Here is a 15,689-nt window from a genome sequence, read left to right on the forward strand (position 1 = left end):
CAGCAGGATGAGATACAGGCGAACAAAGTATTTCTCTTGGAACTCTTGCAATTCTGTCTCTTCCACAGTTACTTCAAGTAGAAAGAGAGGTATTTTTTACAGACAACTGGAACTAGCATGGGTTTTCGGGGGCATGCAGTTACAAGAACGTGTTTGTGATGTAAATTTGAACAGCTTAATGACAAAAATCTCAGTATTCAGTTCACACATACCATAGACAAACCGCACGTTTCCTAATTAGATGTAGAAATTTAGTTGAGGCGGTCTGAAATTATCACAAAGGTTTTTACAAAATTAACGGATCGCACTCTCTGTTGTACGTAAGCTTTCACCCAGAATCTCTAAAAAAACATCTTCCATTTTCACAGTTTTTGCGGATTAAACGCATAACATTACGCATTACAACAATACACAGTATTTAGCAACTTTGCAGATGTTCAAGAAAGGATTTTTAGAGAGAGGTTATCCTGAAGAGCAGGAGCTAGGCGGGCAGATGAAATTCCTAGATCTGTTTTGCTTACTAAGAAAGAAAGAACAAAAGACAGGAGAGAGGTGTTCGTCTCTACTTTTTCTACTCAATTGACAGCTATCAAGAAAGTAATCTTGAACAGATGGGAGCTGTTACAAACAGAACCAAATTTTTGCAACATCTTTCAAAATCCCCCGATTTTCCCGTACAAAGGATCTAAGAATTTCAGAGAGATATTAAAGAAGAGAGATGATGTTAATTCGAGGGATCAGAAACGTATGAAAAAATGCTATACATCCCTGGTCGGATAAGCCAATCAAGTTGTTATTTACAGCCAATTGCAATTCGCAAAACGTAATTTATGCAATACGTTGCCCATGTGGTTTATATTATGTGGGAAAGACAGAGAGATTACTCCGTACTCGGATAACTGAGCACAAGAGTAGAATAAGGACTCGAGTCACTATGTCACCATTAGCAAGTCATTGGATAGAATTTCATCATACTATTGCTCAGTTGAGGTTTACGGTATTGGAAATTGTTAAGAGCCGGTATGACAGAGACATGACTAATATGACTAAATTGATTACACAGCGGGAGACGTTCTGGATCCGGCACTTGGACATTCTGACACCAAAAGAACTTAATGACAAACTGGAACTCCCATGATTCCATTGATGCTGTATGCTGTTGGAGATCAGAGAGATCAATTGGATAATGACATAACTCACAATGGTGTTAGGAAGGAGACTACAAATAGAGTGGGTAGGATCACTTTCTCCTCACATACAGTTTGAGTACATTTTAGATACATGTTGGTCATTTTTCGTACATCTTTTGGTATAGCACACATATGTAGTATATTTGATTTACAGGCATAATGTAGAATATGATAACGTATTTGTTTCCACTATGTGTTGTGTTATACTGTATACTTGTGACATGTTCATGTCGATGAGATAACCATCTTTCATTGTATATACATGGCTAGTACATGAGTAGGAACGATTAATTGCACAGAATACTTCAGAATATAATTGTTTACACTATTGTATTACATTATACATGTTATACGTTTTTGCGCAGAATTTTTCTGCTTTCTACTTGTATTACCATGTTGTATCATTTAGTTGTTGTATATTTAATTGTTCTGAGTAATCGAGAATCTCTTAGTTTTCATGGTTTGCCTCATAATTTGCCTCATCTGCAATTAACTATTTTAATAAGGCTCTTACATAATCTGGATATCAAGAGCCAATATGTGCAGTATGGTATGATTTTATGCCTTGTCAAACATATAAGGTGTTATACTGTCTAGTTCACATGGAGTATTGTTCTTAAGTTGTATTCTCTGTTCTTTAGAAGTATTATGTATTAATATTCGTAGCCTTTCACACAATCCCTTTCAAGATTGCCGCACTTTCCTTTATTTTACTATTATTTATTTCAGGATATTTCACCATAGTCATATCTTTATTTCCTTTGATGTTTTGCACGCCTTGTTCGCGAACATAGTAATAAACTTGGTTAGCTCGTAGGTTTAAATACACTATATGAAGGCTCCACTTTTTTACTTGAGTTCATAGATTTCCAGGGACGGTTTTCAACATTTTATCTGGTAAGCTTCCTTTCCTTGTTGGGGTGGAGGGACTTTTACTGTATGGGCTAGAGGTCTTACATTTGTTTTCTGTTGTAGTACGCGACGCTTTCTTTCAGAAGCAAAACAACTTTCCCTGAAAGTCCGGCGGATTTATGGTTCCCGGTATTCCGCATCTGGTGATATTTAGGGAAGCTTTTAATGATAACGTGGGTTTTCCTAGGCTTTGTAATTTGATTTTGGAAATTTTCCTATGTTAATGTTTGAATTTCTTTTTGGGGTTACTGCAGTTTATAACGGACTATCAGGAGGACTCTAGGGGGCATATTATCAAGGGGGTTTATCTCCGCTTTTTTGGCATTAAAAGCCAAGAAAGCGGAGATAAAATGATCTCCCTATTACCTAGCTGTCGCTAACACCAGTTAGCGACAGCTAGTAGGAGGTAGCGACCATCTTGGGCCCCACTTTGCATGTCAGTGATATTTATCACTAATGACATGCAAAGTGGGCGTGCCAAGATGTTAGCGACTGAAAACAGTCGCTAACATCGCTATCTCCTATTACCAACTTATGGAGATATTCGCGCTAAGCGGGAATATCTCCAAAAGCTAACACCTGCCCTGAGCAGTTCTTAGCCATGTTAGCCAATGGGAGGTGGATAACATGGCTAATAGCATTAGCTCGGTAATGCATGAATATCGCTGACTTTTCAGCGATATTCATGCATTGCGGCCGATTTTTATCGCATTTGCGATAAACCTTGGTAATACCAAGGTTTATTTGCGATAAAAATCGCCGCAGTTCAGCGGTAAATTTTTGTCTCTAACCAAGCAATAGCGATAATTATCGCTATTGCTTGGTAATATGCCACTATATACTCTTATTAGCACCTGGGTTCAGCGTGCTTTCCAGAACTCATCGTTCTACTAAGTAAGAGATAAGCCTTAAACGATATTTTGCTCTTCACTGTGGTCTGAGGTGGTACACCATTTAATAACGATTATGCTTTACAATTTCTGTATAATGCAGGAGTCCCTGACGTTATCTTCAACCTGGGTTTATGGGGCAGTGAATATCTGTTTCTTGAAACGGGCAGTGTATACGACTTTAGAACTTTTGAGTTGATTTGTGGAGGTATTGCGTTTGGCTTTTTAATGTAATAGATTCATCGTTTGCATCAACTAGGTGGGTTAGTATGTGCTTTTAGGGGCTTAAATCTGGCACGCCCATTTGGGTTTTACATCTGTGGACCTTTCTTGATCTTGTAATCACTCCATTTTTCTCTTCCTGATCACGCTTGACTAACGTCTCATATTTAGGATTAGGTCCTTTCTAGACTACAGCTCGTATGTTGTATACTTGGTCACTCTTGACTTGGAGTCATAATCATGAGCTACCCCGTATATCAAAGGCCAATATTAGGATCAATGTTTTGTCACTGACAACAAGTTGTTACATCATATAAATTATATATATATGTTTATTTGTAGATTCCCCCTGACGATGGGTGATTGTACACCCGAAATGCATTCGGAGTTCTGAAACCCACACCTGAATCAGTTTCTTTATCTACGTATCAACAGGAGAATTTGTTGAAGATTTCACTTGTGAATAAAACAAGTTGAAGATTCATATCTACATGAAGTTCTTTCATTTTGAGTTTGATCATGTAAATTTGAAATAGTGATGGTGTATTTGATGACTTTGTTGATCTTCATGTCATTTGCAATGAAAAGCTATTGCTTAACATTGTAAAGCATTCAATTTGAGTGCAACAGGTAGTGCACACTCTGCCTAAGACTTATCTCCTAGATTCATTGCTTCAATATTTGCTACAAACAGGCATTAGAACAAAATATTACCACAATGCATCGAAACAATAAATACAAATACCAAATTGTTTCAAAAACAACACAAAACATCACATAATCACAAACCATCCAAACACATACAACAAAATGCAATACAACAATAATACAACACAAAACCACACCACAGTAAAGCAAAATAGCAACACAAATATGTACCTCAATATCAACACAAAATAAAAAAAACACAGTCTTCCTGCAGCACAATGGAAAACAATAGCAAATAACAAGAACATAACAGCACACATAACAAAGCCTAAAAGTAAGAAAAAACACAAATAAGCTGCTCAACTCAATTATTTTTGCCTCACCCTACAGGTGCATCACCAGTCGGACTTACTTTGCGTCTTCTCCTTCTATGTTCTTCTCTGTAGCAGCAAATCAGTTTCAGTGGTCCTTTGCCACAGTGGTATCCAACCTCTTGAAGTTGTCTTCGGCAACAGCCCTCTGCCTTTTCCCACTGGGGATTTTCAACTTCCATTTCAGAGACTACGGGGGTGATTATGATGGCGGGAGGATCGCCACCGCCCAGCCGGCGGTTGCGATCCGCCCGCCATCACAACCTGATTTACCCCGCCATATTACCATGGGGGTGTATCGTGGCTGACGCAAAGTGCGTCCGCCGCTTTTCCGCCGGTCGGCAATCGTTACGATTGCCAGCCGGGTGGACTTGGGCACTAATATTGTGGCAGTGCCTACCAGGCACCGCCATCCTTGGAATGTCTGGCGGGGAATTGCTTTTGTGGCCCATTGCGGGCCTCCGGGGGGTGGGGAGGTGGGGGACTGCACTTGGGGCGTGCCTATGGTACCCTCCTACATTGCCATGCACAAGGTGGCAGGCCCCGCACGGTGCCTGCCACGTTGTACATGGCAATGCACAACATGCTATTTTGGCATTGCAGCGGGTGTTGCTTACAGCAGCACCTGCCACAATGGATTGCAGAATGCAACCGCCATGGTGGTGGTCATATCCTAATCCTGCAGATTCCTAAAACAAGAAGGGCCAGAATGGGAGGTAGATCCTTCCGTTTCCTGGCGGCACGCAGATGGAATACCTTACCCATCAGGCTCCGGTTGGAGACTTCGGAGGTGGCTTTCCGGAAGGAATTAAAAACCTTTCTTTTCCCTAGGCACTAGTTTGTGGACGGGGTCACGGAAGTGTAAGGTGGGATGCTGGGGCCATTGACTAGTGCGGCGACACACTGGTTAGTGTAACCAAGCGCTGTATAAACTCAGGATTATTATTATTATTATTATTAATCAGTGGTGCGGGACCGTCGCATGTCTGACGGTCGGTCCCAGCACCGCTAGAATGGTGGGCGTATAAACGACCGACCGCCATCCTAATGGGCTCCTAAGTCTGAACATAGAAATCTTCTTCTCAGTTTCGACCAAAGGCTACCTGGTGACGACGCTCCTTCATCAGATGCCTCCTACAGCCTTGCCCTACTGAAATTTACCTTCTCAGAAGATTTTTCTCAGGAATGTTCCAAAGGTGAGTGCTAAATGGGCCTAATTTGCTTCTTTTATCTGAACCGCGCACCATCGTGGTTGGCTTATTTTTTTTTTTGACACGGTCTTACACGACTTGATGTCCATGGTTGGCGATGTGATCTTTTATATGCTAGTTTTAACTAAAACCCTAAAACATTCTAACTCCAGTTCTAGTGATTGGATGTTTGTCATTTTGGTGTCAATTAATTTACTAAAATGTATTTTATTTGTACAAATTGGTTTGGTATTTTTTCTTGTGTTGTGTTTTCACTTTATTACTTTTTTTGTGCTGCATAAATACTTTACATATTGACTCTGATTTTGTGCCAAGCTACCCACAGATAAGCACATGTTAATTTAGTAACTATTTATGGTTCACTCTTCAAGGGATTTTGGCTGTTGCTTGACCAGTGCTTACATCTCAGTCAACCAACAGCCCAATTTCTCATAAGTTATGATGTATTGGAAAAATCCAGCTAGAGGCACTGTGGAAGCAGGACAGGGAAATAGCAAGTATTTCAATTTGGGCCACAATTAGAGCGCCACTGGTGAATTATTTTCATCCTAGGGGGCAAAGATCATCCATGCTGAAGGTTTCTTCTAATTGTCCATATTATAAGGCCTGCTATACAGAGGAATTAGAAAGACTAAGAAAATACATTATTCGAACTATTAGACAAATTAAAAATCATGGTCAAAAGTCCTTATTTGAAACCATCATGGATTCAGACAAAGGATACCAGGGTCTTGTGGAAACCCATAAGTAAGCTAGAGGAGCAGTAATTCACAATAAACTACATTGAACTGGAATGCAGCGAGAAGTGTCTGTCATAACTTTATTACGATAACTCACTAGTAAATGAGCCAGATAGAAATACTGACAGCAAGTGGGTCAAGTAATAGCAACTCACTGCTGGTGCCAATAACAACAGTGAGCGACCCAAAAAAAGAATTTGCTAGTCATTAGAGTCCAGGTCATTTGATAATGGACCAGCATTCTGTTGGTGACATCTCTTTGATGCCCAAAAAAGTCTGATATGGTAAAAAAAATATATCTAATGAAAAGCCAAGGGTTGTTAGGTCCAAATGGAGTCTCACTGTCAATTTTCAAGGATGGTTTGGATGCTTGGAGTATGCAGTTATGAACTCTGTATAAAGGTATCGGAATCCTGTCTTCTGAAATTATTCCGGACATCTGGAACGGGGTGCACAGACATAATATCGACTCCAAAATATCGTTTGGACAGAATATCGAGTTTTAAATATCGTTTGGACAAAATATCGACAGGACAGAATATCGACAGCCAAAATATCGTTTTTAAGGTAAGTGAAGTAATATCGACTGTAAATAATATAGAAAGTGAAAATATCCAAGTATATAATCTAGATAGTAAAAAATATCGTTTTTTAAATAATATTTATTTATTTATAGTGCTTTTATGTTATAATATGTGTGAAAAGTGTCATTTTATCTTATAATTATTTTTAATTAATGATTTTTTTAAAATTATTGTGTAATTTTATTCTGTAGCGGGTTGTGGGTTTATAGGGGAATAGGGTGGGAAGTAATTTAATTATAAATAATTAAATATGTAAATTTAATAATTGGTAGTAATAATTAATTAATTGGTAATTAAATAATATATGTTAATTATTTAAAATTTAATTGGTAATTAATTAAATTTAATTGATTAATTGCTAATTATGTAAATTAAAATAATTTATTTCCTGTAGCGGGTTGTGGGTTTATAGGGGAATAGGGTGGGAAGTAATTTATTTATAATTAATTAAATATGTAAATGTATTAATTGGTAGTAATATTTAATTAATTGGTAATTAAATAATATTTGTGAATTATTTAAAATTTAATTGGTAATTAATTTAATGTAATTGATCAATTGTTAATTGTGTAAATTTAAATAATTTATTTCCTGTAGCGGGTTGTGGGTTTATAGGGGAATAGGGTGGGAAGTAATTTAATTATAATTAATTAAATATGTAAATTTAATAATTGGTAGTAATATTTAATTAATTGTTAATTAAAAAATATTTGTTAATTAATTAAAATGTAATTGGTAATTAATTTAATTTAATTAATTATTGCAAATTATGTAAATTAAAATAATTTATTTCCTGTAGCGGGTTGTGGGTTTATAGGGGAATAGGGTGGGAAGTAATTTAATTATAATTAATTAAATATGTAAATGTATTAATTGGTAGTAATATTTAATTAATTGGTAATTTAATAATATTTGTTAATTATTTAAAATGTAATTGGTAATTAATTTAATTTAATTGATTAATTGCTACTTGTGTAAATTTAAATAATTTATTTCCTGTAGCGGGTTGTGGGTTTATAGGGGAATAGGGTGGGAAGTAATTTAATTATAATTAATTAAATATGTAAATTTAATAATTATTAGTAATATTTAATTAATTGTTCATTAAAAAATATTTGTTAATTAATTAAAATGTAATTGGTAATTAATTTAATTTAATTGATTAATTGCTAATTATGTTAAATTAAAGGGGTATTTTTAGGGTTCAGGGTCAGTTTTTGGTTTTTGGGTAAAGGGGTATTTTTAGGGTTAGTTTTTAGTTTTTGGGTAAAGGGGTATTTTTTGGGTTCAGGGTCAGTTTTTAGTTTTTGGGTAAAGGGGTATTTTTAGGGTTCAGGGTCAGTTTTTAGTTTTTGGGTAAAGGGGTATTTTTAGGGTTCAGGGTCAGTTTTTAGTTTTTGGGTAAAGGGGTATTTTTAGGGTTCAGGGTCAGTTTTTAGTTTTTGGGTAAAGGGGTATTTTTAGGGTTCAGGGTCAGTTTTGGGTTTTTGGTAAAGGTTTTTTTTTAGGGTTCAGGGTCAGTTTTGGGTTTTTGGGGTACAGGGGTACAGTGTAAAAATAAAGTAAAATTAAATTTACATTAATTTAATTTAATGAAATTAAATTAAATTAAATTATATTAAATTAATTTTAAATAATTTAAATTATAAAAATTATTATATACTTACCAATACTTACGTTGTAATGGTAGTGCGTTGTAAAAGTTGCGTTGTAACGTCATATATCCACTGTTGCACTCTTTGGAGTGGGAATAGTAATTTTAACCCCTACGCTATCCAACGCTTTCCCTACTGTTGCACCCACTGGAGTGGGAATAGTAATTTTTACTCTTTTGTATTTGTACGTTAATAATATTGGCTATTATTTAATAAAATTTTGTTACTATATATATATATGTTTTAAGAAATATGATTAAATTTTTTTTATTTTTTTACTTTCATTAATTATTTAATTATTAAAAGTTATTTTAAGTATTGTTAAGTATATTTTAGTAATTAATTTTTTATATTAATGTAATTAAACATTGTTTTTATTAAAGTCGATATTTTTTGCAACTATATTTTTGTAAACGATATTTTTAACTCGATATTTTTGTACTTACCTGTTTGTAGATAGAAACTCGATATTTTGTCTCTCGATATTTTGTCAACGATATTTTTGTTGGTCGATATTCTGTCCCTCGATATTATTTCAGTGATCCCTGGAACGGATCTATATTGCATCCCATTCATAAGAAGGGAGATATCAACAATCCTCAAAATTACAGAACCATTGCTCTACCTGACATAGACACAAAGGTCTATGCCAGATTATTACTGGCTGACTTTGAAGACTGGATCAACATGATTAATATTCTGCAATCATACTACAGAAATCCTCCCCATACTAATGCTTTTTAAAGTACAATGTTGCTTCTGACAAAGTTAATCGGGGCACTGTGTGGCAAAAGTTGAAGGCTTGGACAATTCCAAATTACCCTCAGACTGATGCATATACATACCTGGGTCAGGGTTAAATTAGACAATAATTTGACCATTTCTAAAAAGATTCCATCAAACAGGGGATGATACAGGGATGCATGTTGGCACCAGTCCTTAATAACTTATATACTGCAGATCTGTTGCCACCACCAGCCAATCTAAAATCTTATTCCCCAAATTTGGCTGCACAATCATGGCCGCTTTTGCAATACACGAACGATACTGCCTTATTATACCAGACTGCAATTGGCCTTTAGAGGTCCCTAACAAAACACCAATCTGATTGAATTGAAACTAACTTTGGAAAAAACAAAAATCATGAAGTTTGGAATATCTAAGTCTAGATATAGAAGGAAGATAAATGAGCATTCCACCATGAAATGTTATTGATATCTTAGAGTATGGTTAGATTTGCAACTATTGTTGCAACTATTGTGCAAGAACGTAAGATGATAAAATGCAAACCATTCAATGCATGCTTTTACAACACGGTTTTTACATCGCAACTACCATTACATCGCATAATTTTACAATACATACCATTACATCACAGGATCATAGGAATAAACAAAAATTACATTTATAACGCAATCCATTACAATTAATACTAATACTAAGCATACTAATACAACGCATATTTTTTAAAAATATTTTCCTTTAAAAAAAAAAAGTGGAAACATGGGGTTTAGGCGGGGAAGTGTTTTACCACTCTGGTATTAAAATAAATACTCAGGTATTAATATTAATGGTCACCCCACTGGTCACCCCACTGATTCAGCTGTCTTGGTTTTAGCGCTGAGATACTTCCGGGTTACTACGCGCTCTATAAAACCCACATTCATTCATTCATTCAATACTCATGTACTTTGGAATACCCCGATCCTATTTAATACCCTTTTATTAAAATCAAAATGTAAACAAAAGTTTTAAAAACAGGATAAATAATTTTTACAGAGTACCAACAGAGAGAAATCAAGATTTGAAAGTTACCATTTTGAACAATGAAAAAACGAAAGTCCAACAACTATTTTTATAGATGCCCATTAACCCACAACGTGACAGAATGGCTGACATTTGAAGAATAAATGTTTTAACTGACATTTTTAAACAGAACAAATTAATTATACTTTTTGTCAGCTTCTGAATCATGCTGAAAAACTGTTTTCAAAACATATTTTCTTATAAATAATAACTTACCATTAAAAAAAATTAGAAAATCAGCCGTCCACCATTTTAAGCACAGTGGTAAACTGATTTCCTTTGTGTCCACACGCATTTTTCAAGCCAGACAAGAATTGAGCATTTCATACAAACAGTGCCATCTACAGACAGAAGTAAATGTACAATTATATATTTAAGGAACACAATATTAACACATAATTCAGAAATACTAACAAGTATTTATTAGAAATGTTGCACAGCATTTGCTGAATTTCAAAACCAGCAAGAAATGAAAACTATATACTATCCAGCACATTAAACCCTTACTCAGTAAGTAACACACTTTTTTAAGAGAAATAAATTAAAGTAGGCTTTTTAAACATAATATATATATTCAATTTAAATTAAAAATAGTATGTTAAAACACAGCTAAATTGTTAAAGAGATAGCCTGTGTGCTTGCCTCAGAGTAAGAGCTGGATAGGGGTGTGGGGCAAATTTACTATTCCAACTCTGACCTGTGCTGGCCTCAGGGAATGTGTTGGATGGGGGTGGGGCAAATTTACTATTCCTACTCCGACCAGTGTTTGCCTCAGGGAAAGAGCTGGGTGGTGGTGGGGGGCACATTTGATATTCCAACTCCAACATGTGTTTGCCTCAGAGAAAGGTGCAAAAAACACAGTTGATGGACAGAATGTAGAACAATGTCATACTTTCACCCCAGTACAAGGATCTGGGCCTAAATCCATCGTTTTTTTGCACTCCACACCACCCTGGGTTAGACACTGGCTATATGCAAATCAGCTCTGACCCTGTGCCTCATGGGAACAGTCCAGTCCGAACTACCAAGCCATGTCTTTCCCAGACCGGAATCAAGCATCCATGGACCGGTTTCTGGCTATCAGCCTTCATCAGCCTGGATAGCTTGACTCCAGTGGTGTGGAGAGCCTGGGACTCACGTCTGAGCATACCCAGCCCACTCGGGGTGAAAATTGCAAAAAACACAGTTGATGGACAGAATGTAGAACAATGTCATACATTCACCCCAGTACAAGGATCTGGGCCTAAATCCATCGTTTTTTTGCACTCCACACCACCCTGGGTTAGACACTGGCTATATGCAAATCCGCTCGGACCCTGTGCCTCATGGGAACAGTCATGGCTTGGCAGTTCGGGCTGGACTGTTCCCATGAGGCACAGGGTCAGACTGATTTGCATATAGCCATGTCTGAACTGGGGTGGCAGAGTGGGCTAAAGAACGGTGATGGATTAAACCCAGATCTTTTGACTGTGTGTCAGTGTTTGATTAACTCCGATGCTCTATCCATCACCACCCCCTTTTGTACCGCTTTTGGCCGCCATAAGTGTGGCAGGGTATGCTCAGACGTGAGTCCCTTGCTCACTTTGCCACTGGATTCAAGCAAGCCGGGCTGAAGACGGCTGGAATGCCAGAAACCGGTCCTCGGAAGCTTGTTTCCGGTCCAGGGAAGACATGGCTTGGCAGTTCGGGCTGGACTGTTCCCATGAGGCTCAGGGTCAGACTGATTTGCATATAGCCATGTCTGAACTGGGGTGGCAGAGTGGGTTAAAGAACGGTGATGGATTAAATCCAGATCTTTTGACTGGGTGTGAGTGTTTGATTGACTCAGATGCTCTATCCATCACCACCCCCTTTTGTACCGCTTTTGGCCACCATAAGTGTGGCAGGGTATGCTCAGACGTGAGTCCCTTGCTCACTTTGCCACTGGATTCAAGCAAGCCGGGCTGAAGACGGCTGGAATGCCAGAAACCGGTCCTCGGAAGCTTGTTTCCGGTCCAGGGAAGACATGGCTTGGCAGTTCGGGCAGGACTGTTCCCATGAGGCACAGGGTCAGACTGATTTGCATATAGCCATGTCTGAATTGGGGTGGCAGAGTGGGCTAAAGAACGGTGATGGATTAAACCCAGATCTTTTGACTGGGTGTGAGTGTTTGATTGACTCAGATGCTCTATCCATCACCACCCCCTTTTGTACCGCTTTTGGCCGCCATAAGTGCAGCAGGGTATGCTCAGACGTGAGTCCCTTGCTCACTTTGCAACTGGATTCAAGCAAGCCAGGCTGAAGACGGCTGGAATGCCAGAAACCGGTCCTCGGAAGCTTGTTTCCGGACCAGGGAAGACATGGCTTGGCAGTTCGGGCTGGACTGTTCCCATGAGGCACAGGGACAGACTGATTTGCATATAGCCATATCTGAACTGGGGTGGCAGAGTGGGCTAAAGAACGGTGATGGATTAAACCCAGATCTTTTGACTGGGTGTGAGTGTTTGATTGACTCAGATGCTCTATCCATCACCACCCCCTTTTGTACCGCTTTTGGCCGCCATAAGTGTGGCAGGGTATGCTCAGACGTGAGTCCCTTGCTCACTTTGCCACTGGATTCAAGCAAGCCGGGCTGAAGGCGGATGGAATGCCAGAAACCGGTCCTCGGAAGCTTGTTTCCGGTCCAGGGACGACATGGTTTGGCAGTTCAGGCTGGACTGTTCCCATGAGGCATATAGCCATGTCTGAACTGGGGTGGCAGAGTGGGCTAAAGAACGGTGATGGATTAAACCCAGATCTTTTGACTGGGTGTGAGTGTTTGATTGACTCAGATGCTCCATCCATTACCACCCCCTTTTGTACTGCCTCGGAGAAAGAGCAGGATAGTGGTGGGGGGTACATTTTCTATTCCAACTCCAACCTGTGCTGGCCTCAGGGAATGTCTTGGATGGTGGTGGGGTAAAATTTACAATTCCAACTCCGATAGGCGTTTGCCTCAGGGAAAGAGCTTGATGGTTGTGGGGGCAAATTTACTATTCCTACTCTGTCCAGTGCTGGCCTCAGGGAAAGAGCTGGATAGTGAAGGGGGGCTAATTTATTATTCCTACTTCGACCTGTGCTTGTCTCAGGGAAAGTGATGGGGCGGGGGCAGAGATGTGGTATGCAAATTAAAGCTGGTAATTACTAAAACAGTTCTATTAGCATAATTATGTCAAATTTGTGAAATGCAAACAATAATGCACTTTTTTAACAGGTAATCTTCTCCACATAATAAAGGATAAACAACACTAACAAAGGAGGACACACCCTCCAGCCCAAAATAACCACACACCGCAATTTTCAAAGAAAACAAACAAGAAAGCATGGTAAACATATTCTCATTTTTTTATCATTTGCAGTTTAGAAGTGCCCAACCATTTTTATGTGGTGTATATGTAACTTTGCATGACAACTATCAAAATCACTTCCAAAACAAACATTTCTTTTAATCATAATTTAAAAGGAAAATCTTTTTTTTTGCAGGATATTACAGGAAACACCCTAACGCCACAAATTAAATAAAGGACAGCCCCCTCAGGAGTAACCCACTGTTACAATGTAAAGTTTTAGCCATATTTATTTTTAAATAATGTTTGAAGTGCTCCAAAAAACTAAAACTCACAAACCAAAGCAAAATGTCAGAAGAAAAGCAAGCTAAACTAAAATAAAATCTATATCCAAAATATTTTTGGGGATAAATTGCAGCTTAAAAGTGCACAAGCATTGACAACCACTAATCGTTTAAATTGCAAGGTAATAGTAAATCTTTAAATATCCATAAAAGAATTCTTAATTATTAATCACTTTTTTTCAGAACCAATAAAACAAGGAAAAGGTCCATTGAACAACAGCCTAGGAAATAAAATCTAACCACCAACTACAACATAACATTCTGAATTAACAAAAGAAAACCCTCAAAGAGGTAAGCTTTGCAAATAACTCCAGTATATTCAAAATTAACCTTCATTCATTTTTAGGTTAAAAAAAGAAGAAAACAATTCAAAACCAACTTAAGCAAGCAAATACAATAAAATCAAGGTTTAAACTGCCAAATATTTGAGCTGCAAAATATTATGCGTTAACTTTTTACTAAAATGTCTTTTTTTTTAATAGGAAAACAACAATACTTCAAAACAATTAAACCATATGTTTCTATTTTTCATTTTATTTCAGATAATGACATCCAGTAAACAAGCCAATTACATCAAGTCCAGCCGAGTAAACAGACTATTAAGTCACAGTGGGTACGTTAATTGTAAGGAGATGTTAACTGAGCCCAGATGACATTAGAGGTGTGTGCAATATTACTCATCAGATTGCACAGGCAGAGCGGTTACTCTTGGTGACTCTGTTGAAAAGACCACAGAGCATAAGCACTCCTCCTCTGCAAAGGAGATACCTGAACCTACGCTGGAAGCTGAGGCGATGTCTTTCAGTGTCAAAAATAATAATCACAAACTCTTCCCGGGGGACTTATTTACAGGCCCCCAGGGACGAGATCCTCTTTTACCAGCTCATTACAGACCTTTCTGAAATCATGCTTAGATACTGCCACTTTTACGGTTCTGGATTACTTTAACATTTATCTAGAAGCAAATAACGACCCGGAGACCTCCTGCCTGATAGACAACCTGGCTGGTTATGGCTGAATCAGATTATATCTGAGCCAACGCATCATGCGGGCCACGGGCTGGATGGTATTTTTACCAACAATCTACACATCAAAGTGGAGAGTGTGCGACCAATACCTTGGTCAGTTCACTCCGCAGTCTCGTTCAATGCTGAGATCTCAGCAACTAGCAGCTGTCGCAGAAATAGACCTTCCTTGGTCAAATCACATCCTTGGAAATTAATCCCCAAAAATTATTTGATCACAGCTTTGGCTAAAAACCCCGCAGCTATGGAAGCCGGTAACTTTGAAAATTGGCTAAATCACGCAGTAAACAGGTTGGCACTGGAAGTGACTAAGCGCCCTAGGAGAAGGCAACCTACATCACTTTGGTACTCGGCGGAGCTCAGACAAATCAAAGTCAAAGGTAGATGTAAGGAACATACTTGGGGATCTGACTATAGCAAAGAACATAGAAAAGACTACAACATAGCCTAAGAGGAATATAAGAGTGCTATAAAACAAGCTAAAACTGTATATTTTACCTCTAAAATTCAGGAGGCCACTAATTCCTCTAAGGGATTATTTAAAACTGTGACTGCTCTGTCAAGTGCCCACGGGACACTGTATTCGCACCTGACCAAAAATTTGTGGACAAAATGGCTGTTTTCTTTCAAAACAAAGTTCAGACAGTCTATAATGAACTCCTGAACACAGCAGATGCTTCTGGGGAGAACTGCATAGCGGTACTGGAAGATACTGGACTTCAATATAGTCTTTCAAGATTCTCAGTGTTAGGGGAAGAACAAGTTGCAGACCTGTTGTTACAAACC

This window comes from Lissotriton helveticus, chromosome 11, assembly GCF_964261635.1.
Source record: "Lissotriton helveticus chromosome 11, aLisHel1.1, whole genome shotgun sequence".
In the NCBI taxonomy this organism is placed as follows: Eukaryota; Metazoa; Chordata; class Amphibia; order Caudata; family Salamandridae; genus Lissotriton; species Lissotriton helveticus.